Source organism: Protopterus annectens, chromosome 10.part0 (genome assembly GCF_019279795.1).
Source record: "Protopterus annectens isolate FY-2018-M chromosome 10.part0, PAN1.0, whole genome shotgun sequence".
Lineage (NCBI taxonomy): Eukaryota > Metazoa > Chordata > Ceratodontiformes > Protopteridae > Protopterus > Protopterus annectens.
Genome location: NC_056744.1, coordinates 519017766 through 519030045, shown reverse-complemented (window position 1 = coordinate 519030045; position 12280 = coordinate 519017766). Strand labels below are relative to the sequence as shown.

Sequence of the window (12280 nt, the reverse complement as noted above, 5' to 3'; positions counted from 1 at the left end):
TGACTGTGCACAATTCACTGAAAGCTCAATTCACTGAAAACACAATTCACTGAAACACATTTCACTGAAAGTTGTATATGGCTTTTTCCCCACTGTAGTGTGACCCTGGAGTTAGAATATATAGTAAGAGGGGGTGTAAATATTTTGAACTATACACATGGATACTTGCAATTTCAATAAATTACTCTTTTCTAAACTTAGTATATATCCAAACAATGTGGGGGGGGCTATGCCCCCCCACACCCCTCAATGTGGGGGGCAGTGCCTCCCACACACCCCTTACTGCATATTCTAACTCAAGGATCCCCATACCCCCATACCAAGCATCACAAATCCATTCTTCATTTTCTAGCGTCAAGCTACGTATATTTCTAAAGCCAATAAAAATACCACCCCCAAAACAAAGGTACCTACAGTGGAAGAATAACCAACTACCTGAATACATACAGATCAGTGATTGGGGAGCCTGACTCCAACCAGTGTCATTAATAACATTGTTCAAACATGCCAGTGAAATATTTAATATATAAACAGCTAAAGTTAACTTTGAACCTAACACCACTCAAGTATTCAACTGTGGTACCACCTTTAACATTATTTTAAGAAAAGCGCAGTCCGGGTCTGGACTGTCTGCAAACAGCTAAAGTTAACTTTGAACCTAACACCACTCAAGTATTCAACTGCGGTACCACCTTTAACATTCTTGTAAGAAAAGCGCAGTCTGGGTCTGAACTGTCTGCAAACAGCTAAAGTTAACTTTGAGTATGTGTCTACCTGTTTGAGCCAATATTCATTTTCCCCTGGAGAGCACTCTGCTTTGGCTTGTAAGCAGCTCCCCCCCCCCCCCGACCACACACACACACACACACACACACACATCTTCCACTTTCTCTCTTATTCCCTTCTGTTAGCAAATAGTATCCATAACTGATCAATACTGTGTGTTTGTTAATTTAAACTGAGACCACAGTAGCCTACTGATACAAGGTTATCCTTTTTTTCCACCTGATAAATGGTTAAGAAATGACTTACAGTTTCAGAGCAGTCCTTGATCAGTTGTGATTGTTTCTTAAACACAAACATGTCTTTGCTTTGGCTCATTTGCAGCAGTACAAAGAACTGCCTGCTCACACCCTTATTCTCCCATCCCCCTTCCCTGTTTATTACCTTAAGACAATCCCAAAGTTAATAAATATTACCTGTGGCAGGCACCATTTTTAAAACTACAACCACCCTTATCACTATCATATGTTCATTTATCAGTTAACTCTGTTAACTGATTGTTTCCAGCCCCTCATACGATCAACTAACAGGGTCTCTACCCTCTTCACTCCCCACCTTGCCCCCTATTCCCTCCCGCCCCCAGTGGTCCCACCTTTATTGCACTCACAAACCCCTCCCATCTTTCCAATAGCCAACCACAGCGCTAACCCAACACTACCTCCTCCATCTTCCCACTACTATCACACCTCCTCAACTAACATGTACAAGCATACCTTACCTATGCTCACTGCATGCACTCTCCTTGCATATCTTACATCCTACCAAAGCTCCATCATTCCCCCACTCAACCACTACCACTGTACTACTACTCACACCACCACTCATATCTCACCCTCACTCAGCTCCCCTTCCACCAGCTCAAGAACCATCCCTATGCACCCCTCACATATTCTACCAACTATATTACTCAAACATAAAGCATCCCTACAACTTAACATAGTAACCCTCACACCATACCTATTACCCACAGAGCACAATCATAAAGTTTCCCTTATAAACAAACACATTCAAAAACTGAGAAAACTAATAACCTCATGCATATCAAAACTAGCCCTAAGTGGAGACATCCACCCCAACCCTGGCCCTACCATCTCCAACCCCAATCCTCATAATCAGACTAGAAACCACAACTTCTCCCATATTACAGCCAATAGAAAGCCAAGTGACTTCCTTCTACCAAGCCTAAATATTAGAAGTATATCCAACAAAGTCCATGAACTCCATGCCACCATAGACTTGTACTCCCCAGATATAGTCATCCTGACAGAAACCTGGCTAAAACCTCACATTACCAGTGAGCAAATAGTCCCTACAGGTTACGGCATACTAAGAGTAGACTGGCTAAACAAAAAAGGAGGTGGTGTAGCTATAATATTTAAACAGCATCTAAACATCCAGATCTTAAAATCATCAGCTCCACAAATAGGCAATGAAGAAATAATATCTACCAACCTCAAAATAACCCAAAATAAAACCATCAACATAATTGGATGCTACATCCCACCTGGCCAAAACATCCCTCCACTAAAAAACCTCCTCAGCTGGTCTACCCACCATCTCCCCCAAGAAACATTTTAGGTGATTTCAGTATTGACTGGCAATCCTGTTCTGGCAACCATCCAACCCATCATGTAAACCTTCATGGCTTCACCCAACTAGTCCAATCACCAACCAGGATAAATAAAAACTCCATCAAGCACACTACCCTGGATTGGATACTAGTCAGTAAGAGCGCTCAGTCATATATAACAGGCTGCTTATCAGATAGCCTCAGAGAACACTCCCCAACATTCCTACTCAAAATATACCTATACCAAGCTAAACCTGTCATCTACCATCAAATACGTAAAAAACTAAACTTTAACCCACTCACATTCATCTCATCCCTCAAAGAATGTAACTGGCATCCTCTAAAGTACCTCAGTCTAGATGACGCAGTTGAATTTTTTAATACTACCTTCCTGAACATCCTTAATTACCATCCCCCATAAGATTTTCCAGAACCAAAGCACAACCCTCCCCATGGCTACAGAAAACCACTAAGTCAGAAATGAAAAACAGGGATAAAGCCTGGGAGCACTGGTGCAAAACCAAAACCCCCTCCACTAGACAGAAATTCCTAGAATTACGCAATAGAGTCAAAAAGATAATAAAACAGGACAAATTCCAATACTACCAGTCTGCCCTAGACTCCTCACAACACAGCCCCAAACAATTCTGGTCCTCCATAAACTCCATCCTCCACCCAGGTAAAGTCAGTACCTCTCCTCCTAACATCCCTCACTACTCAGAAAATATTGTTACCTCATTCAACACACACTTCACCCAAACCATACTATCACTAGCTAAACAACACAACCCCCCTCCCCTCCAACTAGTAATCTCCCCACTGCCTTCTCTTTTTCTCCTGTACCTACCTCCAACATAAAAAAACTCTTAACTAAACTTAAACCCACCAGATTAGCAGCAGACAACCTCCCAAGTGAATACCTACAAATAGCAGCTGATGCTCTGGCCTACCAGTATCCATCTTGATTAACCGATCTCTGTCAGAAAGTTACGTTCCCACACTATGGAAAGTATCACATATAATTCCCCTCCACAAAGGCGGATCCTCCACAGAACTAACCAATTACTGCCCCATAGCTATTCTCTCTCCACTCTCCAAAATACTAGAGAGATGCATACACTCTCAGGTCTCAGACTACCTCCTTTCCAGTACTCAGCATGGTTTCCGACCAAACCATAGCACCACCACTGCCTTACTCTCCTTTACTAACACTATCCTTCAGCATAAAAACAATGGCTATCTCTCCTCTGCTACTTTCCTAGACCTATCTAAAGCATTTGACATGGTCCCACACAAACAACTCATCTCTGTCCTCAATAACCTATCCTTCTCACAATCAGTCACCAACTGGTTTCAGAGTTACCTGTCTGACCGCCAACAATCCGTTGTATGGCAGAATGACATATCTCCCCAACTACCTGTCTCCATAGGGGTTCCCCAAGGATCCATCCTTGGACCCCTACTCTTCTCTGTTTACAGCAATAATCTAGCCTCTGCCACCAAACATGGCACACTCATACAATACGCAGATGACTCAACCATCATCTGCTCAGCCCGGTCCCTACCAAAACTGCAAAAAGTCACAGAGGAAGCCTTTTCCTCTGTTGAAACTTGGCTATCCGATGCCCAATTAATACTCAACCCAAACAAAACTAAACTACTCATCTTACAACCCACCAAACATACTCAAAACAACTCTCACTTTAACATCACAGCAAAAGACAACACCACTATATACCCAACTGAACACACCAAATTGCTAGGAGTGGAAATAGACAATAAACTAAAATTTGACATTCACATATCCATGACCATAAAAAAAGTCCACAAAAAATTAGGAGCGTTATACAGAAATAAGAAATTTCTCACCAAAGCAGCAAAGATTTCAATAGCAAATTCCCACCTTATCTCCACCCTACTTTATGCCTCTCCAATATATACCAACCTAAGGCAATGCGATCTAAACAAGCTAGAGACCTGCTACAACAAAATCGCCAAATTCGCCACAGGGGCATCCTACCATAGTCACCACTGTCTCTCACTTGCTGAACTGGGCTGGCTTGAACTCCCTCACCTCCTTCAGTGGTATCAACTCTCACTCGCCCACAAACTAGTAAACCATCCACTAAATGTCCCATCCCTCCAGAATCTACTCCAACCCTATCGCACCACCAGACCACTAAGATCCAGCAACAAAAATCGCTTGCAGATCACTAAAGCCAATAACTCTGCTGGTGAAGCACTATTCTCTTGCACCATAGCCAAATTATGGAACTCCCTTCCACCCACAATTACCTCTGTACCATCATGCACCCACTTCAAAACTTTACTAAAAGCGCACCTAAAAACATGCTGGCTATGCCCTTGTAACTCCCACTCTAATATCATCCACTCCATCCAACCACTACCTTTCTTTCCACTCCACTAACTACCTTGATTATAGTAAGCTCAGATGCTCATAAACTTAGTACTTATTATACAGCAGGAACTTCTCATTGTAACATTTGTTAATGTCTGTTATGTACTTCGCAGATAAAGATTCTAGTTGTCTACTGATGTAATATGTTCTTCATCTGTAAATATGTTGTACGTAATTGCTATGTTAAATTGTTAATCGCTATGTAATCCAATGTAACTACTGTCTGTTTATTTTAACTGTGGAGCTTTTCTCCCCGGGCCTCCTCTGAAAATGGACCTACATCCAGTCGGACACTCCCGGTCAAGAAATTTAAATAAATAAATAAATAATACCTGACCAGCAGACACCAATGATAATAACTCCAAGACGACCCTACCTATGAGCATATCTGACATTTTTCAAAAGAGCCGAAAGGTAAAAGACAGTAAAATAGTCCAATACGGTAATCTGTAAGCAAATACTAACAAAAATCTGAAGATGAGTCCTATTCCCAACACTTATATAATAAAAAATAGGTCATAATATGGAAAACAAACTACAAAGCGTGTAACAATTAAATTAATCACAACGATTTAACAATGATTTGACAGGAAACCACACTGAGACAAAAACCTCATAACCGAGGCATAAGTCAGGATGCTCTGCAAAAATCCACTTACTTAAAAGGCAGTAATCCCTGATGCCTTACAATACTATTATGTTAATTATTGTTATTATTAAAAAAGGAAAACATAAGCCCCTGCCCATAACCTGTTAGCACAAAATCTGTACAAAGACAAGCAAAGGGCAAAGCCCAAATTAAAAACAAATTTAAAAAGTTACACTTATAAGCCTGAAAGATGTTGGGTAAATGACAATTTGTGCCATGCATTTTGTGAAATATATGAAATAATAACACAAATGTCTGACATTATTTGATGAGATAATCTTACTGGTTTGACGCAGAAATCCAAAAGTCCCAGTCTGAAGAACTGTTAATTAAGATACAAATGCACAGATTCATAGGCAAGTAGACTTTGTGAGTAATTTAAGCCCATCTAATTTCCCTGAAAACACATCAAACCACATACCTTTTATTGGGGGTAAACACTTAATAATATCTGCCATTCACATGAGAAGCAGACTTATGAGAGGTAAACCACAATATGAGGCAAAATCTGTACCATCTGTGCACTTCTGTGCAGTTGGAAAGGGTGACTAAATCACCCCTGCCATCCCAAGATGACTGACAGGTGGCAGAAAGTGCAAGAGGACCCTACAAACAGTATCCCCTGCCTGTTCTTCTATTTTTTCTTATATTTTATCTGTTTATTTATTTATTTATAAAAAGTGAGGAGGAGCGTCTCAAACCCTCCACAAGGTAGCTGGTGAGTCACCAGAACTCATTAAATGTAACGTTTCTCTCTCTCTCTTTTTTTTTAAACAAACTAAATAAAATACAAAGCTCCCCAGCACCCACAAAGGTGGCTATCAAATCAGCGCAACCATGGAAGCCCACAACAGTGATTACACTTACTGGATAGGTCGCTGCCAGCAGACTCCATCATGCATGGCTGTCATCGGGCTTACTTATGAATCTGACTAGTGGAGGCACTGCGCTCCCTTAGAAAGGGATACACATTGTCTTGCCACCGTAGACTCGCACTTGTGTACAATGTGACCTACAGGTAAGTCATCTTTATTATGTAAATTCATTTGAAAATTTACCAGAAGAAGTGATTAAAGCCATTAAAGTAAGATGAAACTAGTGTACCAAGATAGTAGAGTATCAGGATTTCCAATGGAGACTGGTAATAAATAATTTACTAGTGAAGAAGAATATGTCATATAAAAAAAAGTTGAGTCTGTTTATTTTGTTGGGAGATAGAGTCCGAAGAATGCATTAATTTATTTATTTATGTATTAAATGTAAAAGAGGGTTCAAACTCTGGAAAAATGTGTAAAGAAAATATTGATGACAAAATAGATATGAATTTGATTATGTACAGATATAAGAATAAAAAGAAAGAATATGTGAGAAGGATAGATAAGCATTTATTTTATGTAACGTGGGTTGTGTGTAATGAAAGACTGAGTGATGTTTTGTTCAGTAGGAGATGAATTTTGGCAGATATATATTCTTAAAATCAGGCTATGGTTGTTGAAAAAAGACTGGGGGTCAAGTTATGGAATTAATATAACATTGCAGATGTTATAAGAAAAGTAGTAAATGTGTATATATGTGTGCCTATAAATATGTAGATAATGTTTTTTCTGTTGGTTAAATAAAGGACCCCTTCTCTTTTTAATAGGTGCCATGGGATCTTTTACATCCACCTGAGCTATACTGAATCAAGCAGATGAGACCTCTGTTTAACATCTCACTTGAAAGATGGCACACTCAAGAGTGCAGTGCCCTCTTATATTGCACTATAGTGTAAGCAGTCTATGTGCCTGGTGTGGGAAAAGAACCTACAGCCTTCTGCACTGAAGGTAAGTGTGTTACCTGTTGTACCACTGACACTGCTTGAATAAAGCAGTACAATTACAGACAATATAAATTTGGCAACTAGTTTTCTTCAACAATCCACAAGTCTTGCAAAAATCAGAAATATTACTGCATATAACATACTGTTTTTTTTGGAGGGGTGCTTACATGCTTGCAGTACACCTACATCACGTTTTGACCTCCTTTTGTCTTCTCTCTCATCAAGAGTAGCTATCCTGTCTGACATTCCACAATGCAGGTCTGACTTACTTGAATGACTAATAATGCTGTATTGTTGCAGCATACACCTCCAGTCTAAACAGAGATAGATCTTGGACAATTGGCTCCCTGTGCAGAATAATGACTCAGGCTCTTGCCAGCCAAACCAATATCCCATTACTTGGGACTGTCTCTCCCAAGTTACAATAAACACTATTTCCTAATTTACTTTTACAATTATGACGGAAATTTGGATTTAATTTAAAACTTTTATTTCAAATTTTACAGAAAAAATACTGACAGCTATTTTCTGAACAAAAGAAAACAAAACACTGTTACAATGAAATCAGACTTAACATTAGAAAAAGAAACTTCTCTTTCATTGAAACTCAAATTTAGTGAGAATGCATCTGTCTCCCCATTAGACATACAAGACAAGTGCAGGGATTCATACTCAAATAGCATACAGTGTACTACTAATTAGCATCTATGTGAAGGTTGCAAAAATTCAAAAGACTAATTTTATTTTTTTATTTAACATTTGTTGACTGGGAATGTCCGACTAGGTTCCACAGAGCCTATTTTCAGCGGAGGCCCGGGGAGAAACACTCCAGATGCATGTCTTTGGAATGTGGGAGGAAACCGGAGTACCCGGAGTAAACCCATGCGAACACAGGGAGAACATGCAAACTCCACACAGAAGGCACCCCAGCCGAGAATCGAACAGGAGAACCTCTTGCTGTGAGGCGACATCATTAACCACTGCACCACTGTGCCGCCCTTATAATGTATAATGCATTTGCTTACAGCGTAGGACTGTCCACTGGACACGTGTCCCTTTTCTGGAGCACTGTCTGGTGAAGTGACTCAGCAGAGTCACATAGAAGACAAATTAAGAGAATCAAACCATGTAGTACAGGAAGCAGCTTTTTAACTGCTCATAACTTTACTCATCTGCACTAAGTGCTAGGCAAACGTTTGTAGCCCAAACAGAGTGCAGTTCACTAAATGTATTTACCCATTTTCTACATGGGGTTGGGATGATGTGTCATTTATCACCGACTTTTTTTATTCAATGCCATTTTCCTGCCTTCTTCAACACTCATTCCTGACTGTCGCAGGTCTTCTCTCTCATAATCCATTCACCTCTTTGCTGGATGCCCTTGTTTCCTCTTACTTTCTTCCTGTCTGTCCCAAATCTTCTTCACCAGGTAGACTTCTGTTTTTCTGCACATGTGCACAAACCACTGTAATCTATTCCCTTTAATGTTTTCTGAAATTGGAGCTATTTTGATTTCTGCTCTTATGTCCTCATTTCTTTGTCTGTCCAACGGTGTGCATCCTACCACCCATCTCAGGTAGTTATCTCCATTACCTGTAGCTTCCTCAAGTGCTCTGCCTTTTCTGCCCAGGTTTCTGTACCATACAGTAGAACTGATTGCACCACTGCTTTGTAAAACTTACTTGTCAGCTTCTTTGGCTTTCTTCTGTCATATACTACACTTCACACTCTGTGCCAGTTGGTTGCAGCCACTCTGATGCTGATTTTGACCTCTTCATTCAGACTCCCCTTCTCCTCAACCACCCCTCCAAGATACTTGAAGCTTTTAACCTGTTCCACTATATTCCCTGCTATCTCATCCCTTGTGCCTTCAGTTTTACATTCCATTCCCTTATGCTTTGCTGAAGTTTTTGCTCAGAGTCTGCCTGCAATGCCACATCATCTAATACAGAAACTTTGTTATTTGTCTCCTCCAACCTGTTTGCTAATGTAGTCCATCACCAGTATGAACAGCAGTGGGCTCAGAGCTTAACCCTGTTTCTGGGACTTTAAAACAAGCAACCACAGGACTGTGCAAAGCAGCTTTCTTGTGACCTTGTCATATGCTTTCTCCAAGTCTAGGAATGCCCACTAGGAGTCTTTTCTCATCCCTCGCTACATCTCAACTATGTGTCTCACTGCAAACATTGAGTGTAACAATTCTTAGTTCATGTTTGGCAAGTTGATTGGTTTTACATCCAGCTTTCTCTCAACAGAGCTATCTCAGCTAACTCAAGCTGGACAACTGGACACCAGATGGCCATTAGCTTATTGACCCAGGGCTGCTGGGCTTTATGGTGGACACACACTGGCAAATAGGGGTGAATACACCCCTCCCACTGTTAGCATGGGTCCCTGACATATGTAGGCGTAGACCAGGTCCTCAACCCACTCATCACGGGAAAATGCCTTTGCCCATTTAGTGACATTAGTCAACATGACTGAATCACCTATAGCCATATTTTACACCATTGAGTGGCGAGCCCTGCCATGGCATGCAGTCTGTGATCTGTGTTCTCCTATCTTGAGGATACTGCACATCACAGCAGATGCCCAAAATGGTTGGTCTGTACAATTTTTTCCCCCTATACGGCACCACGTAGAGTCTATGCTGCTGACCACAGCCCCATTCTTGGTTGATTTTGAGATGGAAACATTCATCATATTCAAGATATTAGCATTAAACTCATAGACTCCGTGCTGTCCAGTTTATTTAGTGCTAAATAATAAACACACTGTCAACATTAAGGAATCAATGGATCACATCTAAAAACATCGTTCATATGATAATGCTCCTGTTATTACAAAGTTACTTGTTCGAGGGCAGGGCATAAATATAAAGCAAAATCAGAGATCTTTTACTAAACTACTCTAAATCACTTACAAACTTTTGTGTCAGCATGTAGTTTTAAACCAAAAAAAGAACTGTGAACATTTAATGAATGACTGCAATATTCAGTGATTTATTAAAGAAATAAAAATAAGTTAATGGAGATCTGGCAGTTAGTGCAGGGATAAAGACACTTGTCTCCTCTAGATAAGGTGCAGGGTTTGAAAGACTGAGCAAGTCATTTAATATCAGTACTCCTTAAATGGCGCATTATACATGCGCATACACACACACACAGAAAACATTTGAGCTGCTGCTCACTAAAAATATCTGTTCTGCAAAGGGTTGCTCCAAAATATTTACTCACACCTGTTACATTCTGGTTCTGATCTGCTACAAAGATTCACTCTAAAATAGAAGTTCCTGTTCATTGTGGCATAAAAATAGGAAAGGATTTTCCAATAAATTCAGCCATCCATCTCTCAGTCATGTTAAAGCACATGACAATTTCCTAGTCTTCTGCTGTGTGATATCTCATTGTCTGGAGCTGTTGCATGCCAATGAAGAAATCATTTTGCAAGACAGATGCCAAGATGCTAATCAGGAAGTTATAGAAGTGGACACTGAGCAGGAACACTTTTTAAATGTTGCAGGAACAGGATGTTTTAATTCATTTGCATGACTGGGCCTCCCAGCCAGCACAGGCCCCTAGACAGCTGCCAATATTTCTTTGTTCTAAATCTTAACCTACACACACACACACCCACACACACACAATGGCCCCATACCCACTTAATTCAGAGATTGCACAACAACTGGGTAAAGCAAATTCCCTTACCCCACTCTAATTACATCCCGTGAAAAGGCTGTTAGCAAAAACTCTATTTGAAAGAATATTCACTCATACTTGCATTCACTTTTTTAAAAGCAGTAAAAAACATTCACTCATATGAGTGTTTGCTCTTTATATAGATATATTGATAGATATATGGATATGGGTTCATATCAAGAGCTTTAATTATCAAAAGTCTGAGTGCTTGAAGTAATGGCAAAATAGTTTTAAAACTACCTTTTTGAACAATGCTGGTTTCTGTTGTGTGAGATTGCAGTACACTGGGAACTGTAAATTTGCCTTTCCCCACTGTAGTCCAATTTCAGAGTCAATATATATAAGTAGCAGGAGTGGTGTGACGGTACAGTTTTTTTTTTTTTTTAATTTAAACTTTTTTTCTTTATTTCTAAGTGCTTGAACTTGAGATAGATAGATAGATAGATAGATAGATAGATAGATAGATAGATAGATGGATAGATAGATAATCTTTTTTATGGAGTAAGCCTCTCTGTACCAGCCCATTTGGGAGACTTTGCCCATATCCCAAATTACTTACATATGACATCTCAATGGTAACGCAAAAAAGAGAAGTGAAATGAGCACATACAACATTATCAATACCAGCATGTAAGTAAAAACTGCACCAGCACTGATTATTTTATTAAGAACACTTACCGGAAAATAGACAATTGATGACTTACTCTTAGTTGAAGAGTTAAATGCTCACTCATTTTGATCTTTCAAGTAGTAGACTAAATACCCACTATATATCATGCATAAACAGAAACACGCAAACCCACACACATACACAAATGAACATACAAACATACTGTGGATTTGTTGCACAAAATAAACATGCATAAACCGACAGGCACACACAGGTACTCACCTTTATTTACTGCCCACAAATTGATATTTTTACAGCAGAGTCAGGTATTTTTGTTGTTACAGGTACACACACACACACACACACACACACGCATTGTTAATTGTACGTCATGCTCTTATTGTGCCAAATGTAGAGGAACTTCCTCTTCCAAGCAGATGGCATGCTGCAAGTCTTTTTGCTTGTGCAAACATTATTGAAATCCATCTGTTACTTCAATAGTATTTAACCAAATAAAAAAAAAAAAAACATTATTATAGTTAGCAGAATGTACCTGACTTACTTTCATATGTTTGTGCCATTGCAAATATAAAATGTTGCTGCATTCTGATTGTATCTTCAGTTTTTACATCACACATTTATTAAACTGTGAAACACTATAAAAAATACTAAGCGCTTTTGTCCCAGATACAATTTTTAGCTGAGTTTGTTGATGCCAAATGTAAAAACACT

At 39.6% G+C, this 12280-nt stretch overlaps 1 protein-coding gene across 4 annotated transcripts in view; it reads left to right on the top strand.

Moving 5' to 3' along the window:
• Positions 1–12280, top strand: part of LOC122813204 (voltage-dependent R-type calcium channel subunit alpha-1E-like) — a 4399719-nt gene that overhangs the window by 2428945 nt on the left and 1958494 nt on the right. The gene's annotated exons all lie outside the window — the stretch shown is intronic.